This window comes from Gossypium hirsutum, chromosome A13 (assembly GCF_007990345.1).
Source record: "Gossypium hirsutum isolate 1008001.06 chromosome A13, Gossypium_hirsutum_v2.1, whole genome shotgun sequence".
NCBI lineage: Eukaryota > Viridiplantae > Streptophyta > Magnoliopsida > Malvales > Malvaceae > Gossypium > Gossypium hirsutum.
In genome coordinates, this window is record NC_053436.1 from 18,640,371 (window position 1) to 18,661,717 (window position 21,347).

At 34.7% G+C, this 21,347-nt stretch overlaps 1 non-coding gene across 1 annotated transcript; it reads right to left on the reverse strand.

Annotated features, from left to right (window-relative positions):
* Nucleotides 1–15,825: 15,825 nt before the first annotated feature.
* LOC121213466 (small nucleolar RNA R71) lies at nucleotides 15,826–15,932 on the reverse strand. Its single transcript, XR_005908847.1, has one exon. It is a non-coding gene; the product is annotated as a small nucleolar RNA R71 (small nucleolar RNA).
* Nucleotides 15,933–21,347: the final 5,415 nt, after the last annotated feature.

Sequence of the window (21,347 nt, forward strand, 5' to 3'; positions counted from 1 at the left end):
ATAAAAATTAATCGAAATAAACTTTTCTATCTCAGATTTATGGTTTCGCAACCACTATTCCATTTAGCCCCTATTTCGAGATGTTACATTTCTCCCCCTTTAGGGATTTTCGTCCCCGAAAATCTTACCGGTAAAAAGATTCAATATCTTTTCGACTAGTCAAACTATTTTTCGACCAAGTTAGTGGCCAAGTATCGATATTTTTTAAAATATGGATACCCCTTTTAAAAATATTGATACTTTTCATATGGTATCGATAAAAATTTTTCTGGTATTGGTATTTCAACTCCAACTGGCACTGAATTTTGCATTTAATGGAAAAATTATTGATACCATTTTATCTGGTATAAATACTCATTATTGTAGGTGAATTAAACGCGTTAGTTTTCACATCCCCAACGTCTCTATTCATGTCTCCAATAACCACAATGGTTGGAAATCAATTAAAGGGGTATAAATATCAACTTCTAAAGGTCCTACAACAATAAGAAAGCATATTCAAGCAAAAAGATCAATCAAACAATCTTTGTGCCAAATATTTCCATACTTTTATTTCATACACTTGTGAGCTTTATTTTCATTCCATTTTCTCAAGTGTTTTTCATTGTAATTTAACTTAATTTGTAAACACATTGATCTTGTAAGGATTATTTATTTATTTGCTTCTTTGAATCTCTTTGAGAAGGTTTGTATCTTAAGGTTTGGGTAAAGACCTTAAGAGAGTTTTTAAGTTTAAACTTTATCCTCAAAAGTTATCAAATTAGTGAATTTTTGAAAATCCTTAGTAGTGCAAAGCAAAGGTAGTAGAGTAGGCAGTTGGGGCCGAACCACTCTAAATTCTTGTGTCAATTTTTTTTATCATTTCTCTTTAGCTTTCACAATTTTTTTAAAAAGTCAATTCACCTCCTCTTGGAAATTTTAGTTTGATTATTTAAGCTAACATTGTAACACCCCGAACCCGAGACCGACACCGGAGTCGGACACGAGATGTTAACAAACTTTGAAAAAATTTTTCCAGACACTGCCCAGTCTGAGTACTAGTCGCTTCAAAAATCATATCTTGAGTTTCACAACTCAAAAATCAGTTTTGTGATTTTTCCCTGAAACTAGACTCATGTCCCCACCTATGGATTTTTTTCTAGAATTTTTGGTCGGGCCAATTAGTACAGTTTATTAGTCAAAGTCTCCCATGTTACAGGGGTCGACTACACTAACCTTTTCCCATTACGACTGGGATATCTCTCTGCACAGAGCTTCAATACTGATGCCGTTTGTTTCTATGGAAACTAGACTCAGAGAGGAATCCATACCACTGCTGCTATCAGCTTCTGTTTTCAAAGTGAACCTTACCTAATTTGGGGTTTCATGGACCAACTAGGGCCTTGTCATACATAAGCCCACATATGATCATACTTAGCCATTCTAGTGGCTGATCATTTGCTCAACACTTCCATTCCAACATAGTTACATCATGAAACCATCTATACATTCACAAATACGAATGGTCTAATGCCATACTCCACTTCTACAAGCCATTTTCGCATGGCTGTACACTTATACATTTCATAAAGTACTCGAAAGACAACAATGGGTAGTCCTATACATGCCATAACAAAATTCAACCAAAATAGTACCCAAAAGAGCCTTTGATAGTGTGGGCGACTTCGACTTCAAGATCCCGAGTCCGATAGCTGGAGAACCAAAAATCTATAAAACAGAGGAGCAATGTAACGAGTAAGCAATTTATGCTTAGTAAGTTTGAGCAAGGAATTCCAGCATGCACAAAGAATAGCACACATTTAGCTAAACGGAATATTTCATAATACGCAATTTACCGATATCAAACTTGCTTCACAACATTAACAACCCTTATGTACATACACAATAAACTAACTTGGCCGAAGGCCGGTAGCTCGTTTATCAACTGAGCGAACATTTATTTGTAAGGGCTCGATTAAATTCAACACATACGTAACATATCCCCATATTGGGATGTTTTTCGAGTATTCGCTGGAATTTTACAGCAAGCTCATTCATTACCAAATCACATACCTTCGGGATTTAACCGGATATAGCTCCTCGTTCAAATGCCTTCGGGACATAGCCCGGTTTTAGTAACTCACACAATGCCTTCGGGACATAACCCGGATTTAACAACTCGCACGAATGCCTTCGGGACTTAACCCGGATTTAATAACTCGCACGAATGCCTTCGGGACTTAACCCGAATTTAATAACTCGCACGAATGCCTTCGGGACTTAACCCAGATTTAATAACTCGCACGAATGCCTTCGGGACTTAACCCGGATTTAGTATCTCGCACAAAGGCCTTCGGATCTTAATCCGGATATATTCACTTAGCACAAAGCCTTCGGGACTTAGCCCGGACAGCATTCAATTAATCATGCACATCTAACAATAATTCATGGCACATTCATATTTCATTTTCGTTTACGAAACTCAAACACAAGGCACATATTGTCCTTGCACATTCGGCTCAATAGCCACACATAGAGCATGATTTAATCACATCGAAATTTAAGCTCTCTTACTCAAGAACTTACCTCGGGTGTTGTCGAACGATTCCGCTAGCTATTCAACCACTTTTTCCTTCCCTTTATCGGTTTTATTTCCCCTTTGCTCTTGAGCTTAATCAAACAAATAAATTGATTTCATCATTTCAGGCATCAAAAGATGAACACAAGGCACTTAGCCCATATTTATACATTAGACATTAAAGTCTCATACATGCAAAAATCATGCATCAACACAACATATTAGCTAATTTCTTGCCCTTGGCCGAATATGCATGTCCATTTTTGGGGTCGATTTCAACACTTAATACACACATGTACACACTAGTAAAGCATCCTCCCCCTTTTCATCAATTTAACACATGCATTGCTCATTAACATGCAAAGTTACATTCGGCCTTAGCACACATCTTGCTAGCCGATTCTTCTCCATTTAGCAACCAATGCACATATGTGCTCACACAACAAAAAAAATGCTAAAAAGGAGGTTCAAGAATCATCAAGCCATCATCACATGCATCATTAACAAGCTTCATATTTTGCATGCAATGGCATTAACACAACCTCCACCTAGGCCGAATCTTAACTCATCCTCATGCCTCATCACCACAACATCAAACATCAACCAAGAATGATTCATCCATGGTCAAGTGCCATTTCCATCACATAGCAAGATTTAGACCATGGGTTAGGTAGAACTCAAGCTAACAACTAAAACATGCATGCCTCTCATGGAACATCATCAAACATACCTTAGCCTAGCTACATGCATGGCCGAATCTCTTCACCTTTCTTCTTCTTTCCTCCTTAAAATTTTTGGCCAAGGATGAACCAAAGGATGAGAAAATTTTTCTTTGTTTTTCTTTCTAGTTTTTGGCAAGCATGAAGATGAGAAAAGGATGAACAAAATTCCCCCTTTCTCTTGTTTAGCTCACGGCAATGGGGGGACAAACACCACACACACATTTTTTTTTCTTTTGTTTTCCATTTCTTTATTACCCATACTCCTTATTTTATTCTTCCACTAACAAAACATGTTTCATGACATGTTTTACCCATCCTTCCTTGTCATGGCCGGCCACTACTCATTAGGGGGGGGGAATTTGACATGCAAGTCCCCCCTTTGTCCACATGCACTAGTAGGTCCTCACACATTGACCTATCACATTTTAGAATTTTCTCACATAAGTCCTATTGACTAAATTCACATGAAATCAACCCAATTGAAGCTTGAAATTTTCACACATTCATAATTACATATTCTACACAATAAGTATCATATTCAAACATTTCGGTGACTCGGTTTAGCGATCCCGAAACCACTTCCCGACTAGGGTCAACTTTGGGCTGTCACAAACATATTTGTATATAAAATAATTGTATAGATCAAGATTAGGCTCAAAGTGGAGCTAATAAGGGAAAAGAAAAAATTAAATAGTAGTCCCTGAAGTATCCACTCTTTTCACATTTTGAATAGGTATGTCACACCCTAATATCCGTGTCCAATATTAATTTAAGTAATTACAACAATAATAGCACGTTTCCATGAGTAACTTCTATAGTATGCACATACTAAAACAAGGGTAAAAATGTAAGGTGATTTTTCTCCTCTTGATCGAATATATATACATAATGTATCTCGAATGCTTAACATGTTAGTTCAAGCATAACATAATCACACTCATCACAATATGGATTCATATGTCAAGTGGATTTCACTACAAGATTTATAATAAAACAATTATAACATCCATACATAGAACTTTAGCCATATTCACATGGCCTTATATATATATACAATACTATCAAAATAGCAACCTCCCAAAATATTATTCTATACATGCCATAATGTCTATTTGAGTTTTAAACAAAAATACCAAAAAGGGTTGTCAAAAGATGTGATGACTTTGTAACGAATCCAAGCTTTCCTCGACAAGATGATCTATACGAAACCAATAAACACACCAAGTGAGTTATTAACTCAATAAGTCTTAAGAAATTTTTTTTTAAAAGAATGTAATGATCCAATTAACAAATAAAGCACAAACCAAGCCGCTCCATCTATAAATCAATCTCCAATCCATTTAAATTCATTTATCATTAATTTATATCATTGGTCAATTATATACTAATTGAGTCGATTACCTTTCTCTTCTTTCTCTCTTCCCGAGCATTATCTATTAATATACAGATATAAATCAAGTCCCATGTCTAATATCCATGCACATTTCATTACTCCTAGTTTAAAGTTTTAAACTTTTTCATTTGCACAAACAATTCTCTACGATCGATATCGCACACTTAGTGCTCAATTTAAAGGTTTGCACACATAGTGCTCTTACTCATTCGCACACATAGTGCCGTGTTTCCTCGCACACATAGTGCTATATAATCTCGCACACATAGTGCCATGTAGTTTTTGCACACATAGTGCCACATAACCTTGCACACATAGTGCTGAAATTTCTTATTTATAGCTACCACTATGTCGTAGATAGGTTGATAAATCTCACATTCGATTTTCACAAATTCATACATACCATGATTTCTTATCCAACCTATTTTATGTGCAATATTAACCGTAACTTAAATTACTTAGGAACTAACCTTTTTAGTCAGATGAACAACTCTGATCAGCTACTCAACCGCTTTCACCTTTCCTTTGGCCGAACTTGGCTCCCTTTGATTTTGAGCTCCAACTAAGAAAATAAAATATTAACCAAGCCATAACAATTTAAAGTTTAACCCTTAAACTTAATGCACATCCAAACATACTTCTCATCAATTCCATTTATTCGCTACATATACAAGATAATTTCGGCAATTCACATTTCCAAACTATTTTAATCAAATTCTCCATAGCACATAAACTAAAATATGTACATATCTCATTCAAAGCATCCACACCAATTTATTATCCAATCAACCATAGCCGAAAACCTATCATACAATTAAAACCCTTGTTCAAATTATTATTCACTATAATACTATGGTCGAATCCCTCAATTAGCTAACATAGCCTCTTGTATTCAATCTAATCACGTATATACAACCTAAATCCCTCTTTTAACACATAATTCACTATCTTGGAACTCATTTTCTAACTAATTTAACTTACTCCAAAGCTGAATGCTATTTGAGCATTAAGCTCATGTTCTTTTCATTATTAAGTAAGTATTATAACTCAACTAACATCCATTTTCAATTTGAACATCAACATTCAAAATTAAACACGAAAATTCATAGCCGAATATATATATACTTTGTCCCAAACTCATAAATTCATCCATTCTAAGCTCAATTTGCCAATTAAACAAGTACCACTAATATTAAGCATTATTTCACAATTTATCTTAAATTGCCGAATGGACTCGTGCTCCTAATTCATTTACTTAACTTTTAATTTCAATATTTAGCAAACTCAAACATTATCTTTCATCCATTACTAATTCAAAACATTAAAATATTCAAGATCCAACACATAGTAGCCAAAACCGAATATCATAAGCTAATGACTTCACCTTAAACTAACTTATTAAGCCTTTAAATCAACTTCTATCCATCTCACATTTAAAATTATCCATCATCTAATCTTCATGCTTACATGCCATAACCGTATGGTTCTTATCACACTTGGACCACAAAATGCATAAATTTCACAAATTCAAATTACTATCATAAGCTCAATTTCGGCTAACACTCAATTAAATACTTACAATTTAGCACTAATTTAGCATTTCAACATAGCCGATTGTCATTAAACAATTAAGCCACAAATATTAAATTTTATCAAACTCAACCAATTCAAGAATTAACAAGCTCAGACCTTATCCTTCTACCATATCTATTTCAAAACATTAACACACTATCCATGAAGTAGAAAACTTCCATGGCCGAATATACATGACAACACCAAACTTAAAATTTACACATGGGCTAAGTAAAAGACTTAGCAACTATCTCAAATTCACTAAAATTTTAAAAGCAAACTCATGGAACATACCTTAATTCCCAACACAAGATGGTCGAATGCCTTAGGTGTTCTTTCTTCAATTACTTGTTTAGTTTCGGCAAAAAGGGGAGAAGAATGAGAAACTTTATTTTTATCACCCTTTTTCTATTATTAATTCATGGTTTTCTAATATAAAACTATTTAATATTATTTCACTAATATAAAATACACAAAATGCCACATTTTTCATCATCATTACCATCCACTATAATCATAGTGGTCCAATTTACATGCAAGTCCTCTATGATGCTATCCATATACAATTTGGCCACTTCAACTTTTACCTATCACATTTTTATGGTTTCTCAACTAAGTCCTTTCAAGTAAAATTCCCATTCATAAGACTAAATTAAAACATCAAATTTTCACACATGTACTATCACACATAGAAGTTATGCAAATAAAATTTTAAATAAATTTTATGACTCGGTTTTGGGGTCCCGAAACCACATTTCGACTAGGGTCAAATTAGGGCTGTCACAAGGTAAGTGTTGGATCTAGTGCCCTAAGTGTAGTATTTTCGTCTAAGTACACTTGCATTACATTAATAATTTTATATTTTCCTCATGTGGTTTTTGCATGTAAAGCAAAATAGAAGCAAATAGTATCTTACTACTTGTCTAATCTAATACTAAGCAGCATAACGTGGTCGGATTTTAATACGGAAAGACAACTTCTATAAGTAAATAAAATTAAGCATGTCCCTAGTCTAATCAGAAATGGGCAAACCAATTGAAAGACCAATATGTTGTCTATCAAGTCCAATTGGGGAGATGCTTTGTCTTGGGCATTGGAGCGGATGACTCTAGAAAGATAGAGACATAGATGTGACTAATTGGACTAACAGTATATTGGACTGGACCCAAGAAGAACAGATCCTTAATCCATTTATGGATTTATTCACTTATGACATTCATAGTGTGGCATACCTAAATCCTAAGTGGTTGCCAAACTATGTATGCGTGACTCGTATACTTTGATGTAAGTAAAAGCCTGAGTTCAAATAGATAAGGAACCGAAAACTAATGCGTTGGGTATACGAATTCTACAGTATGTAGTGCCATTCACAATAATGGAATTCATAACCTGAAACATGGGTAAATGATATCCTCTTATTGGCACTACATGGTTGACAAAAAGTAAATGTGGTCAATGGTCATTCGTCTTTGTGATGAATGACTTAATTACTATTTGATAGTAATTGACTTTTCATGAAGAAAGATGTAATGGTTACCATGAGATAAAATAGGATCATATTGGGCTAATGAATATTAACCTAAAGATATTAAAGATATCCTATGAGGGTAACACACTTATGACAAGGCCATTGGATGAGCACTTATCAAGTTGCTTTCGTAATGGTATGTCATTAGGCATAGCTCAGTCATGATACTATAGTGGAATGACTTCATGACTAAATGAGCTTATAATTAATATGTGCAAAGCTAAATCTTAATAATAAATAATTTGATCCCTAATTGCATATGTTCAATCTTTCCTTACGCTAGTTTGTTGAAACCAGATATGAATTGCATGTTAAATCAAGAGAACAAAAATGGATAGAAATTGTGAAAATGGATAAATGGGAAACATTTGGAAATGAAATATGGTTTTCTCTAAAATGAAAACCAAAATAAAAAATTGGAAACAATTGGAAATGAATGTGGTTTTCCCTGAAATGAAAATAAAAATAACCTAAAAATGAATTTATGGTTTTCGAATTAAATGAAGTTTGAAAATGGAAATAAATTATTTGGTCATAGTAAATAGTTGAATGTATAAATATCAAAAATATTTTCTCATTGATTCTTTTACAGTAAAGTCGTCATGATTTTAATAGAATTAGAATTGGGTTGAGAAGATTATTGAATTGAAAATTAATTGAGATGTTTATTTTGGAAAATAGAATAACAAATATCGGGTTGGATCGAATTATAAAGTACTGGATTAAAAGTCCAGAAAGTACTTCTAATTGGACCCTATCTGAGAGAGGCCCAAAATCCCCTCATCTTAAAGGGACAGATGGAAAACTGATCTGTCGTAATTTGATATGCAAAATTAGGCTCCCTAATACACTTAAAAAGCTTGTTTCTGAGCAATTGATATGTTTTTGTTATGTTTTTACTTAATTTCCATTATTAACTTTAATAAGTGAAATAGTGCGCTTTTATTACTTTTGAGACCCGAAATAGCCAAATGCGCCATCGAGGACCTAATGGTTGGTTGAGTGTTGTAAGGAGTCATTGGAGGCCCGAACATGAGCGAAAATATCACCCAAAATAAGGTATTGTGATATCAAAGTTTGGAAGTCGTGATACCCTAGACAATGTTGAATTGAAAAGGATCAAGGCTTTGTTCATTGGTTTAACTACAAGCTATGGATATTGCGATACTCAACTCCCAAGAACTCCCCCATTTCAAAACTAGAGCTAATATTGTGATACCTAACCCTGGGTATCACGAGATCACTGTTGAAGGGCGACAAAAATTTACCAGAAATGTAGTCCTTGTCCAGCATGTCCCCAATCAAAATTATACCCTCAAGGGCAAATTGGTCAACAAAATTGGGTCTAATATCTACTAAAAAAGGCCAAAATATTGGTTGAAGAGAGAGAGTCACTTAGACACTAGACTTAGCTTAGTTTTCTTACTTTTCTCTTCATCTTTTAGGGTTTAGTTTTCTTTTTTCTTCTCTAAAGATTAAGTTTAATTTCTTAAGTTAGTTATTGTTGTAGCTAGATTTTTTTGATTTAGTTAATCCTTCAAACTCTCTTGTATTTACATTTTAATCCTAGTTTAATACTAATCAGCTTTATTTAATTTTCTCTGTTAAAAATTACTCATTTAATGTTCTTGTTTACTTCTTTTGTTGCCATTGTTTTTGTATCCAAGCTTTTGCAAGAAAGCCAGGGTTTTTATTAATTTGCTCAAGGTTTAAGTTAGTTTTATTTTAATTTGATTTCTTGTTGACTATGGGTTTCAATATGAGTATGAATAGCTAAATATATAGGGGTTGGTTGATGGAAATGTTGGGTAATTGATTTTTGGGTTCGAGGACTAAATTACAAATTTGGATTAAATCGAATAGACTTAAAAATTTAAGATTGACGCCCCTGAGGGAAAATTAAGATAAGTGAGATCGAGAAGAGATCTTATTGGGCACCAATTTGATAAGTCCCAGGTTAGTTGGTGAGGTCGAGAGATAAATCATACTAATTTGTCTAATTTCGTAAAGTTGAGGCCTAGAGGTAAAATGGAGCCAATTTAGAAGTAATAACAATTTAGATACCTAATTCGAAAGTCAACCAACAACATGGAAATCAACCAACCACTCATTATTATCGTATTTACTCGTATTTGATAGTTAAGTAGTTTTGTTTTCTTTACAATTTAGTCATTTTGCAACTTTTAGTTAGTTAGTTAGTCTAATCCAACTCTTGAATGGTTTGTCGTACTATAATATCTAGTGAGTAATTATTTAGACTCTTTAGTTACATACTTGTATCTAGAATTCACTTAATCGTTGACTCCTTTAGGTTCGATCCTCGGAGTACTCTTGTACCCCATTGTACAAATATCTTACAACTGATCTGTCACACTTGCAAATAACTCACGTAGTTATTGATTATTTGATTGTGTTTTGTGTTGATTTCTCTCGTGGTCCGCAAGGATGGCGGGACGTGGTCATAAACCTTAGTATTATTAACTAGGGTTGTTACCCCCTATACTTCTAGTTAGACTAGTTGTTTTTTTTTCTAATTGAAATACATTTCTACATTTCAACAAGGGTTTGACTTTTTATCCATATAAATATATGGAACGAGTATGGTTAAATACAAAACTTTAAGATATTGTTACTCTGCTCAAAAATAGTTAGGGTTTATTCTCTAAGTGTTAAATTTATATTCCAGAATAACAATTTTGTCAGTTTCTATTGAGAAGTTATTTTACTTTAATACTAAAAGTAAGGAAAACTATTTACCATTTTGTCTTTGATTTGAATCGTTCGAGCCCACACTCGAAGCAATTCGTGGTACAAGAATAGGAGAGAAGGTCATTCGGTTTAAAGCTAGGAACGGCAAGGATCCGTCCAGCGAAAAACACATGTGCAATTTCAATAAAGGGTTTATTGCTATAAATATCATAAATCGCCTCAGTTTTTTATTTTTTGTTGTGCAAGAAAACCATTTTCGAACCAGATTTTTTCCAACAGTAAGTTCATATAGAACTTACTGTCTTATTTTATGTTATGTCTAATTTTGGGTTTGGTTTCATATGTGTGTCTGGATATAATTAAAACACTAGTTAAATTTGCATGCATCGCTAGTAAAGGGCTAAATTGAAATTTTATGTGATCGTTGGCTATTATGTAATAGTACAGGGTACAAATGTGAAAGTTGATTAATTACAAGGTATGTAAATGAAATATGTTGTCATGTACACGGTACAATATGAATTATGGTTGATTACAGGGATTGGTAATGATATATATACGAAAATGATTTCTGTGTGAACTTAGTAAAATGTTAGGAAATAATTGGCATGAAAATAGAGTTACACATGTTCTTGATTAGATATTTACATGTTATAATAAGATCTAGCATCGTAAAAAGCTCTACATGTTTATATATGAGTTATATGAGTTGTTGCATGAATATGATGATGTATGATATGTGTGCATGTAAAACAGGTATGGAAGAGTATGAATCAGTCAAGTGATTGATTGAATCCAAGTAAGTGTAATTGATTTTAAGTGAGTAAATCATTCATTTGTGATGCCTCCAGTAAGGTAGGTACACTGCTAACCGGACAGACAAATCACGTTGATAACAAGTATACTCATAGTGTAGCCTATGGTGAAATGTAAACTGAACTGGTAAAACATGACATAAAGATGCGTAAGTCTATGTGGCTGAGACCCATGGCATTGTATGACAATGAAAATATTCATGGTGTTGCCTTCGGTGAGATGTAAATCAGGCTGGCAAATCACGACATGAAAATATGCATAAGACCATGTGGAAAAAACCCCATGGTATCATCTGAGATAGTCCGACGGGACAGTATACTCATAATTCTCTATGAATTCTATGTGGCATATTTTGTAAAGCCTGTATGGCGTATTCCACAAGTTTGTACATCTTATTTTGTAATGTCCTTGAAGTGAAGTTTGGTCAAACGCTTATATGTCATGATCTAGACAAGCTTTGACAATTCTTCTTTAGCTAATGCTATGATAAAGATCTCGTAAATGTGAAGGTATCTTTGTTTAGTTAGTCTTATGGTAGAATTTGTATATAATCTAAGAGATATTCCTAAAAGAGATCCTAAAAATGTTTCTAAAAGAGGGAATCCTCCATAATAATTTGTCTATATAGAGAACTTGGTCTAATAATATATATAGATGGTCTATATGTTCATCATATTTTATTTTATCTACGCTATGTAAGGAAGTGATCTGAGTTATCTAGTATCCGCCAAATATGAATAGTTTTCATGTTATGTATAGAGGCCATCTGGAATATAAGTTGTTTGTTAAGTTAGGCATTCTCCTGATAAGTAACATTGTAATCTAGAATTCTTTAAAATGATTTAGAACATTTCATTATCAATATAAGTTATGATTTGGGGTTGATTTAAGAGATGATCTTATTGGTATTCTGATAGTTACTAGAATCAGTATTAGAATCTGCCAAAGGTAAGATCAGTATGGAGTTCATCTTAACAGTTCAGTTAGTTTAATTATCTACCAAGAATAGTATCTGTGAGTAACCATCCTAGGGGAAAAATATTCAATGTCTATTTGAAAAAGAATTCATCAATGATAGGTTCTATATGGATATTCTTTTGAGAACTTTATTTGCTAAGAAGGAAATGAGATTTGTATTTATTGATGGAATCTGGAATCAATCCAAAGAGTGATTTTTTAATAGATTAGTCAAGTATGGAAGTTGATGAATGTGTATATGCCGATATAGGAAAGTATCCGCAAAAGAAAGAGATGAAATCCAAAATTCTCAAGATGAGAATTTCAACTAGAAAAGTTTTAAGGTAATTTGGGTTAAAACTCACATAGTTCGTGTGAACTTACCAATGTTTGTTCATATTTAAGGTTCTACTATAAGAGAAGGTACACTAGGAGGGGTCAAGCCTAGACTGTGCCAAAGTATCAGTTTGAGTTATGATATTATGTATACAGAGGACATCATATGAGTATGGCGTGTAGTACTCTACGCCATGAAGAGTTTGCTTGTAACAAAATTTTATATTGTAATGTTATACACTATTAATAGTTCTAACGTATATAATGAATATCCTCTTTTATGTTAACGAATAAAATAAATAAGATGTAAGTTTAAAAATAGTTTATGTCGGTTATATAAATTTCTATTAAGGGTTTTGTGTTATAACATCCAATATTCGGATCTGGTAATTCGGGTCTATAGAAGGTGCCACAATTTATTAGTATCATAGCTTTTGGTTTAGCTGATCCTCTGGCAATCAAGTGATAAACAGTCTTGTATGCATCATACGCTGGACCTGGCTTAGTCCCTCAGGTACATTAAAATTTTTTATTTACAGTGGAATTTGTTATATTGATTGACAATGTGGTAAAAAATAGTTGGAAAAGAAAGATAGCTTCATTGATAAATGACAAGAAGGATAGTACATAAGGAATAGAAAGAGGAAGTACAAGGCAAGTGGAAACACGAAAATATACACACTTTGTCATTTCCTTTTTAACTCAAATTCATGCAGTTTTGATAAAATTCTTGTAGAAAAAATATATAATAATTATAAAATAATTAAATTGCACTTAAATTTTAAACATGTTGAATTTTAATTAATTTTATAATAAATTTTGATCATTTTCGACAGATTCGCACAAAGGGCAAAAATTGGCTCAGTACACATTGCTAGAAGCGCAAAACTGAGAAGTGATTTTGAAGCATCAAGGTGAATTAATTTTTCAGCCTAAGACGGTCTAAATTATGAATATTGATTCATAATGTAATTAATTTTAATTTTAATCCAAATTATTTTGGGTTAAATAAATTATTATTAATTAATTATGATAAGAGGTCCAATTGAGCTAAACCAAGAAAATCGATTCGACCGAGCACTAGGAAGCCCAAAATCGTCCCACATGCTGACCCAATCAGCTTTTTTGGCTGCTTATTTGGCTTGAAAAACATCCCTTGAAGACTCCTTGAATTTGCATTCAAACCCCTCCACTTATCATGCCTTCCTAAATTTGCCCCTAACTTAAAATAGCAAGTTTGAAACCTTCAAACTAGCCATATCTGTGGCCGTCCATGGGGGGGCTCTATGGCTGCTGATTTTTGCTATTTTTAGCATTCATATAAACCTATAAATACCCCCTTGGCTACTCATTTCAAACACACCTTAAAACATCTCATCCTTTCACTTCTCTCTCATTTTCTCTCTTTAATCCCCTACCGTTGTTTTTCATTTTCTTCCCCATTCCCTTGTCAATTTCACCTCTTGAAAAAGAGTCCTTTAACCACCATTTGGAGCAGCATTCAAGTGTTCGTGGAAGTCTCGGTTCAACAAGAACAAAGAGAGAAGGAGAAGCGGAGCAAACTAGTCAAGCCTCGAAGGAATACCAGATTTTATTCTTATTCCTTATCCTTTTAATTTTATTGTTGTTTTATGAACATATCTATGAATAATTGTGATGTTGATGTGTTTAATTTAATTAATATGGCTTAAATTTAATTCGTGTTAGGTTGGTTGCATTTTGTCCACTTAATTTATTAAAATTGTGTTTGTGTTGTTATAAGCCTTGGTAAGATGTTTGATTAAGTAAAACCATGACTAAGTTATTTTGCATTACAATTGTAAGGTAACTAATGAATTAATTATTTAAATGGATTGAAATTGTAATTAATTGACACGGTACTTAATCAGTGTATGTTTAGTCATCTAAGGTAGTTGAGGGTTAAATTAGCAACGATATCTAATGAAACATTAGCCTTGTATAACTTACAAAATTATTGTGATTAAACTGTTTCAAGGTAGGAATACATTGTTACTTCACGTTTTATGTGCTTGTGAGATTGAATTAATTGTTTAAATTGGCATAAATATATGTACAGGAGATTATTCTTAGTTTCATAAGTATGTATGTGCATTAACACATTCGCTTATTAAAATTTGTTTAATCGGTTGAATTCACATAGAGATATAGTCAAGAGATAAATGTGATTTTGGTAGGTGAGTATGTTCATAAGTTAGCAAATTACCAAGTTGCCGTGAATTTATTCGTAACAACATGAACATGAGTTTAGTAATTCTAAGTTAAGAAATGTAATTAATCTAACACAATTATGTTATCTTGATTAAAATCATCTTTTGAAATCGTGCATTGGAACTTTTATTTTCTATTCATTTATTTTACTTATTTAAAAATCTTAGTTTTTAATCACTTCCTCAAATCAAAATATTTTTCTTCACCAAAGTGTTTTTAATTTTATTCATAAATAATTCTTTTCACAATCCCTTTAGGTATGATAACTCGACATTTACTTGTCACTTTTTTACTTGTTACAATTATGTACACTTGCACATTTCCATCGTTCCAAGTTTTTGGCGCCGTTGTCGGGGACTGTTTTAAAAGTCATTATTTGTGAATTTGTGAAAGTTTCATTTTGGTTTATTTTTCTGTTTGATTTTAATTTAAATAATTTTTTGTGTTGTTTTAGGTGTTTATGAGTATTGATCGAATCATTGATTTACTCCCCGTAGACCCTGAGATTGAAAGAACTTTTCGACAGCAAAGAAGACAAGAAAGTCAGAGAAGGACCAAAGAGATGAACTACGAAAATTTGATTCAAGGAAACGAAGCAAACCCTAATCAAAATCCTATCCTTATTACTAATGATAAGGATAGAGCTCTAAGATAGTATGTCGTGCCAGTGTTTCATGATCCTAATCTGGGTATTAGGAGACCCAAAATCGAGGCACAACAATTTGAGCTGAAGCCAGTCATGTTCTAAATGCTTCAGATAGTGGGCCAATTTAGTGGAATGCCTACCGAAGATCCTCATCTTCACTTAAGACTGTTTATGAAGGTGAGCAATCCTTTCAAGTTAGCCAAAGTACCCGAAGATTAGCTACAATTAAAGTTGTTCCCATATTCACTAAGGGACAGAGCTCGAGCCTGGTTGAACTCATTGCCCCCAAATTCCATTTCCACATGGTAAGAGTTAGCAGAAAGATTACTCATGAAGTATTTCCCTCCTAGCAAGAATGCTAAGTTGAGGAACGAGGTCACTGCTTTCTAGCAAATGGATGATGAGTCCTTGTATGAGGTATGGGAAACGTATAAAGAATTATTACGAAAGTGCCATCATCATGGAATCCCTCATTGCATCAACTTAAGACATTCTATAATGATCTCAATGCTCACACGAGAATGGTAGATGGCGCTTTCGCTAATGGTGCTCTCCTTTCTGAGTCTTACAATGAGGCTTATGAAATCACTGAGAGAATTGCCAGAAACAGTTATCAATGGCCAACCAATCGAGCAGCGTCAAGAAGATGAGTCGCTAGAATACATGAAATGGATCCACTCACTTCACTCGCATCTTAGGTATCTTCGATTTCTTCGATGGGTTTAACAATTTTGCAGCTCAGCCACCCAATCAATTTGAAAATATAGCCTGTGTTTATTGTGGAGAAGGAAATTTGTTTGAAGAATGTCCACCAAACCCAGAATCCGTGTATTATATGGGTAATCAAAACCAAAATCGAGGAAGGCAAGGATTGCAATCCAACTGTTATAACCCATCTTTGCGAAACCCCCCTAATTTTTCCTAGAGTAACCAAATGGCTGGAACCAGTAACACTTACGCCCAACCTAGACTGGCCCAGCAACCTATTTTTACCCAAAAAGTTCAGAAGCAACCTCAAGCTGAAACTTCCAATGGTTTAGGAAACTTTTTGGGCACATACATAGCAAAAAATGATGCCTTAATCCAAAGCCAAGCAGCCACATTGAAAAATCTGGAAAACCAAATGGGCCAGCTTGCCACTGAACTCAGAAACAGTCTACAAGGTGCTTTGCCTAATGATACGGAGAATCCAAGAAATCCGCGGAAGGAGCATTGTAAAGAATTGACATTAAGGAGCGGAAAGACATTAGAGCCCAACACTATCGAAGTTGAAGAGGAGCCAGCCGATGCTCAAAACTCAGTGGAAGTTCAATCGAGTGTTGAAATTCCAGTTTCACTAGAACCAGAATTTAGAAAATTCGATAAGGTAACATCTGAATTAGTTAATTCTGATAAACTAACAACTTTGCTAGAAGCAGAGTTGCCACAGAAGATGAATCAACTAGTTCTAAAAAAGAAGCCTCCACCACCCTACCCTCAAAGGTTTCAAACGCAGAAATAGAAAATAGCTCAGTGAGACAGGAGATAGTGCTGACCTTAATAGATCACACTTAGGGAAAAATTGTCCTATTCCACCAGCGGAAGCATGATGTGGTAGAGAACTAAAAGGAACCACTGGTCGTTTTGGGTGTAATGTCTCTATTGGAACCTCAGCCAAGGGAAGATCAATGGCGTGAACTGGGGAGCCTACAGAGTAGGCAGACTCCACTAGCTACTAGGAGCTACAGAAAGGGCGAGAACTGGAGAAGTATGAGTTTCTGGTGTTTCCTTCCACCCTAGGCCTCTTCAGAGTTTTCTTCACTACTATTTTTAATTGAGTAGTAGTAGCCATTTCATTCGCACAGGCCTCTTCTAGAATGGCGAAGACATCTATGTTGTGTGTTGGAATAGGCGTAGGATGAGAACTTGAAGAAGAACCTAAACCATCAACATGAGAGTTAGCCTGATTAGAAGAAGAAGGAGCACCATGATCTATAATATTTCAGTGGCGTGGTCGTAGTCCACAAATTTTGTAGAAGAAAACAGGAGGTTCCCTTATGCACCCTACTAAAACTTATGTCAAATCACCACTGGCATTATGAGGCCAGGTCACTGAAGTGAAAGGAACATTATGGTCATCCACTCATATTAAGAGGACATTTGGTCGACAACTGTTTGGACTTGAATCTTGTAGGCAATATCAAAAGATATTTCTTTCTAAGACAACTTCTACCAACTCCAGTACATGCCCTCCCCTTAGTTGTTTGTATTAATCCCAAGCAACTTGGGAGTTGACTCGCTAACTTTGTGTACAGATACATTCTCAAGGAAGGGACCATCATGTAGGAAATTTGAACCCAGACTCAAGTTTGCAGAAAACTCTCACATATTTTTCCTTTTTTAAATGAAGATTCCAAGTCCAGTTTTGGATTATGAACTCACAGCCTTGGCATATGCTAAAGTGGGCGTTACCAATTTAAGTACCTTGTCTTTTTACCTTCAGCTGATAAAACTTTTGGAATATGCCCAGCATCAAAGGCTCATTGTGCATGAAATAATCGATGAAAAAGGCCGCCAATGTCCACCAACATAAGGTTATTAGTTGCCCAGGTGCGATGACGTACTTGTTAAGTACAGAACAGAAGAAGGGGTGGAGAGGTAGATGAAAACCAGGCTCCAACAAGATGAGAGGAAGAATTAAACCCCTAATATTATCGCTCAGACGACAACTTCGAGGTCGTTGGAAGTCGTAGGCAATTTTTTGTTGACTGATGCATCGGGCTCCAATATACTGATTCAACCTTTTTTGGTAGAGCTACATTCATACATCGGAGCCTCTGTGCATGGTGGGGTGTCATCGGGACCTTTGGGTCTGAACATATTGGACCTCTGAGATTGTTTTGGTTGCTAGGGCCACGGCCTCTTCCTCGAACGGTGGTTCTAACAATTTTGCATTAAAGAAAAGAAAGGAAAGAAGAATGAGTATTACCTTAGGAAAAGAATGAGAATTGGATTCAACGAAAGCAAAACACTTAGACCAAAAAGAAATATAAGGTTTCGACGATAAAGCAAAGTGTTTGGAAAGGTGATTCGGTTTCAATCTTATAGGGAACCAAACATATGTGAGAAAGGTGATTAGGTTTCAATCTTAGGTTTCAATTTAAGAATTTATTCTCGTAGTATTCACCAATTGAAGAAAGAGTACGACATGAAAAGAGTATGCCTCAAAGTTTTGATTAAGCATGAAGCACCTACTATGTATATGTTAAAGCTATAAGGGGCTAAAGTGTCTTTAAGGCCACATTATATATGAGTTATCACCATAGGTGTGATACACCAAGTGTACTCAAACAATGTGCAAAATGAGTTCTGTAACTCCATTGGTTGGGAGTCAACTGAATAGATTGACTGGTCAAATAACATCGACATCAGATATTTTTTATAAACTCTCTCAAATTTTTGTAGGACATTTAAGGGACAAATTTTGTTTGCATTTGAAACTTGTCAAGATCCACTATAAGGTATTGAGTATATATATAGTAAAAAGGGGAGCATTCAGATGGTTTTTCTTCCTTCCGTTCTACACTTTAATTTTTATTTTTAAGATTTAATACTCTCTTCTTCTTCATTAAATTGGAGGATAAGGTTTTGGGGTTATCGGTGGATGTTTCAATCTCTTGGTAAGTCTAGCAACTTTGCATGTAAGGATTTTGAAAGTGTAAGGATGTTAAAAAGTATGTCAGCAGTAAATATTTGAATAAGAGGGCCTGCATGGGGGTTATCTGTAATTGAGATTATAGTGAATTATTTATAAATGGATTTTTAATGGTGAATCCATGTTCTTTTAAGCAGTTGCTACTGCTGTTTCGTGAAAGACGTTTCGTTTTGGAATTTTGAGTTATATAAAGGTGAGTTTCAGGTGAGTCTCTATCTTGACTCATGAGTAATAATTTATAATGGAAAATCATATGTAGATGTTGCCACAGATAACTGGTGGAAGTATGTATGTGTGAAACATCGTAAAAAGCTCTACATTTTTATAAATAAGTTATATGAGTTGTTGCATGAATAAGATGTGTGGAAGAGTATGGATCAGTCATGTGAGTGAATGACTTTATGAAAGTGTAAATGGTGTTAACTAAGTAAATCATTCATTTGTGATACCGCCAGTAGGGTAGTTACATTGTTAACCGGAAAGGCAGATCACGTTGACAACAAGTATACTCATGGTGTAGCCTTCGGTGAAATGTAAATCAGACTAGCAGAACACGACATGAGGATGTGTAAGTCCATGTGGTTAATACCCATGGCATAGTTTGACAATTAAAATATTCATGGTGTTTCCTTCGATGAGATGTAAATCAGACTAGAAGATTACGACATGAAAATATGCATAAGACCATGTCGGAGAAACCCCATGGTATCATCTGAGATAGTCCTATGTGACAGTAAACATGTAATTTTTTGTGAAGCTTGTGTGGCATATTTTGTAAAGCCTATATAGCGTATTCTATAAAGCCTATATGGCATACCCTGTAAAGCCTGGGGCATATTCTACAAAGCCTATGTGGCGCCTTTTTTAAGGCTATATGTCTTATTCTGTAACGTCTTTGAAGTGAAGTCTGGTCAAACGCTTTTGTGTCGTGATCTGGATAAGCTTTGAGAATTATTCGCTAGCTGATGCTATGATCAAGATCTGGCCTATGTGCCAAGCCGTGTACCCCTCGAAATGATTTCATACGCCTGTATGCCAGGCCGTGTGCTAGGTCATGTAACATTCTAACTTGCATTTCTTGAACCTACAGGGGACACACGACCGTGTCGCATGGCCTTGTGTCACACACGGCTAAGACACATGCCCATGTCTCAGGCCGTGTGGACATATTTCAAATGTCCACACGGCTGTGTCTCATCCGTGTGAGTTGCACGGCCCTGTGACCCCTGTTGTCCAAATTTTGCAATTTTTTCCTAAAATTTCTAAATGTTTCTTACTTAGTCCCTGATTGTTTCTATAGTATTTTTAAGGCCTCGAGGGCTTGATTAAGGGACATTATGAATGTATTTGAATAAAATTTGATTTTGTTTGTATTAATGTATAATTCGAATGGTTTACTGTTCTGTTTGTCTAATGATACTCCATAACCCTATTCCAGTGACGGATAAGGGTTAGCAGTGTTATATTTAGTGGTAACAAAGCTATGATTTAGTCAATTCTCAAAATGAACGTAGTGTGTAAAGTGTCTAGAATTACATGTCATATAAATCTATGATATTGTGATGTGTTTATCCGATCTAACCTTCATTTTCTTATAGATTATAAAGATGCCAGACAGATCTGATCATGCTCACAATGATGAGGTTAACAGTAATGTACCGACTTCTGATCATGGGACGAGTACTAATGTTCTGATTCCTTCGGCTCAGGAACATGAGCTTAAAATTTTGTTCTTTGGGTATATGAACCAGTGGTTCAACAAGTTTATGCAATTGAAAATTTTGGCTCAACGGCCTCCACCCCCTATTGTACCTCTTGTTATTCCACCTATTGTACCTTCAGTTGCACCTTTACCTCCTCCAATGATTGAGCCTAGTTGACGAATTCCAGCGGAGAAGCTTAGAAAGTGCGGTGGTGAGGAATTTTTAGGTAGATTAGAAGATGGTCCGGTTAAAGTTGAGTATTGGTTACAGAGCATCTTGCAAGTCTTTAGAGAACTGGTTTGCCCTCCATATGATTATCTTAGATGTGTCATTTCATTGCTGAAAGAAGAAGTGTATAATTGGTAGACTACACTAATGGTTGTGTTATCGAAGGAGAAAATTTCTTGGGATTTCTTTCAGATCGAGTTTAAAAAGAAATATGCCAGGAAAAGGTATTAGGATAAGAAAAAGAGAGAATTTCTTGA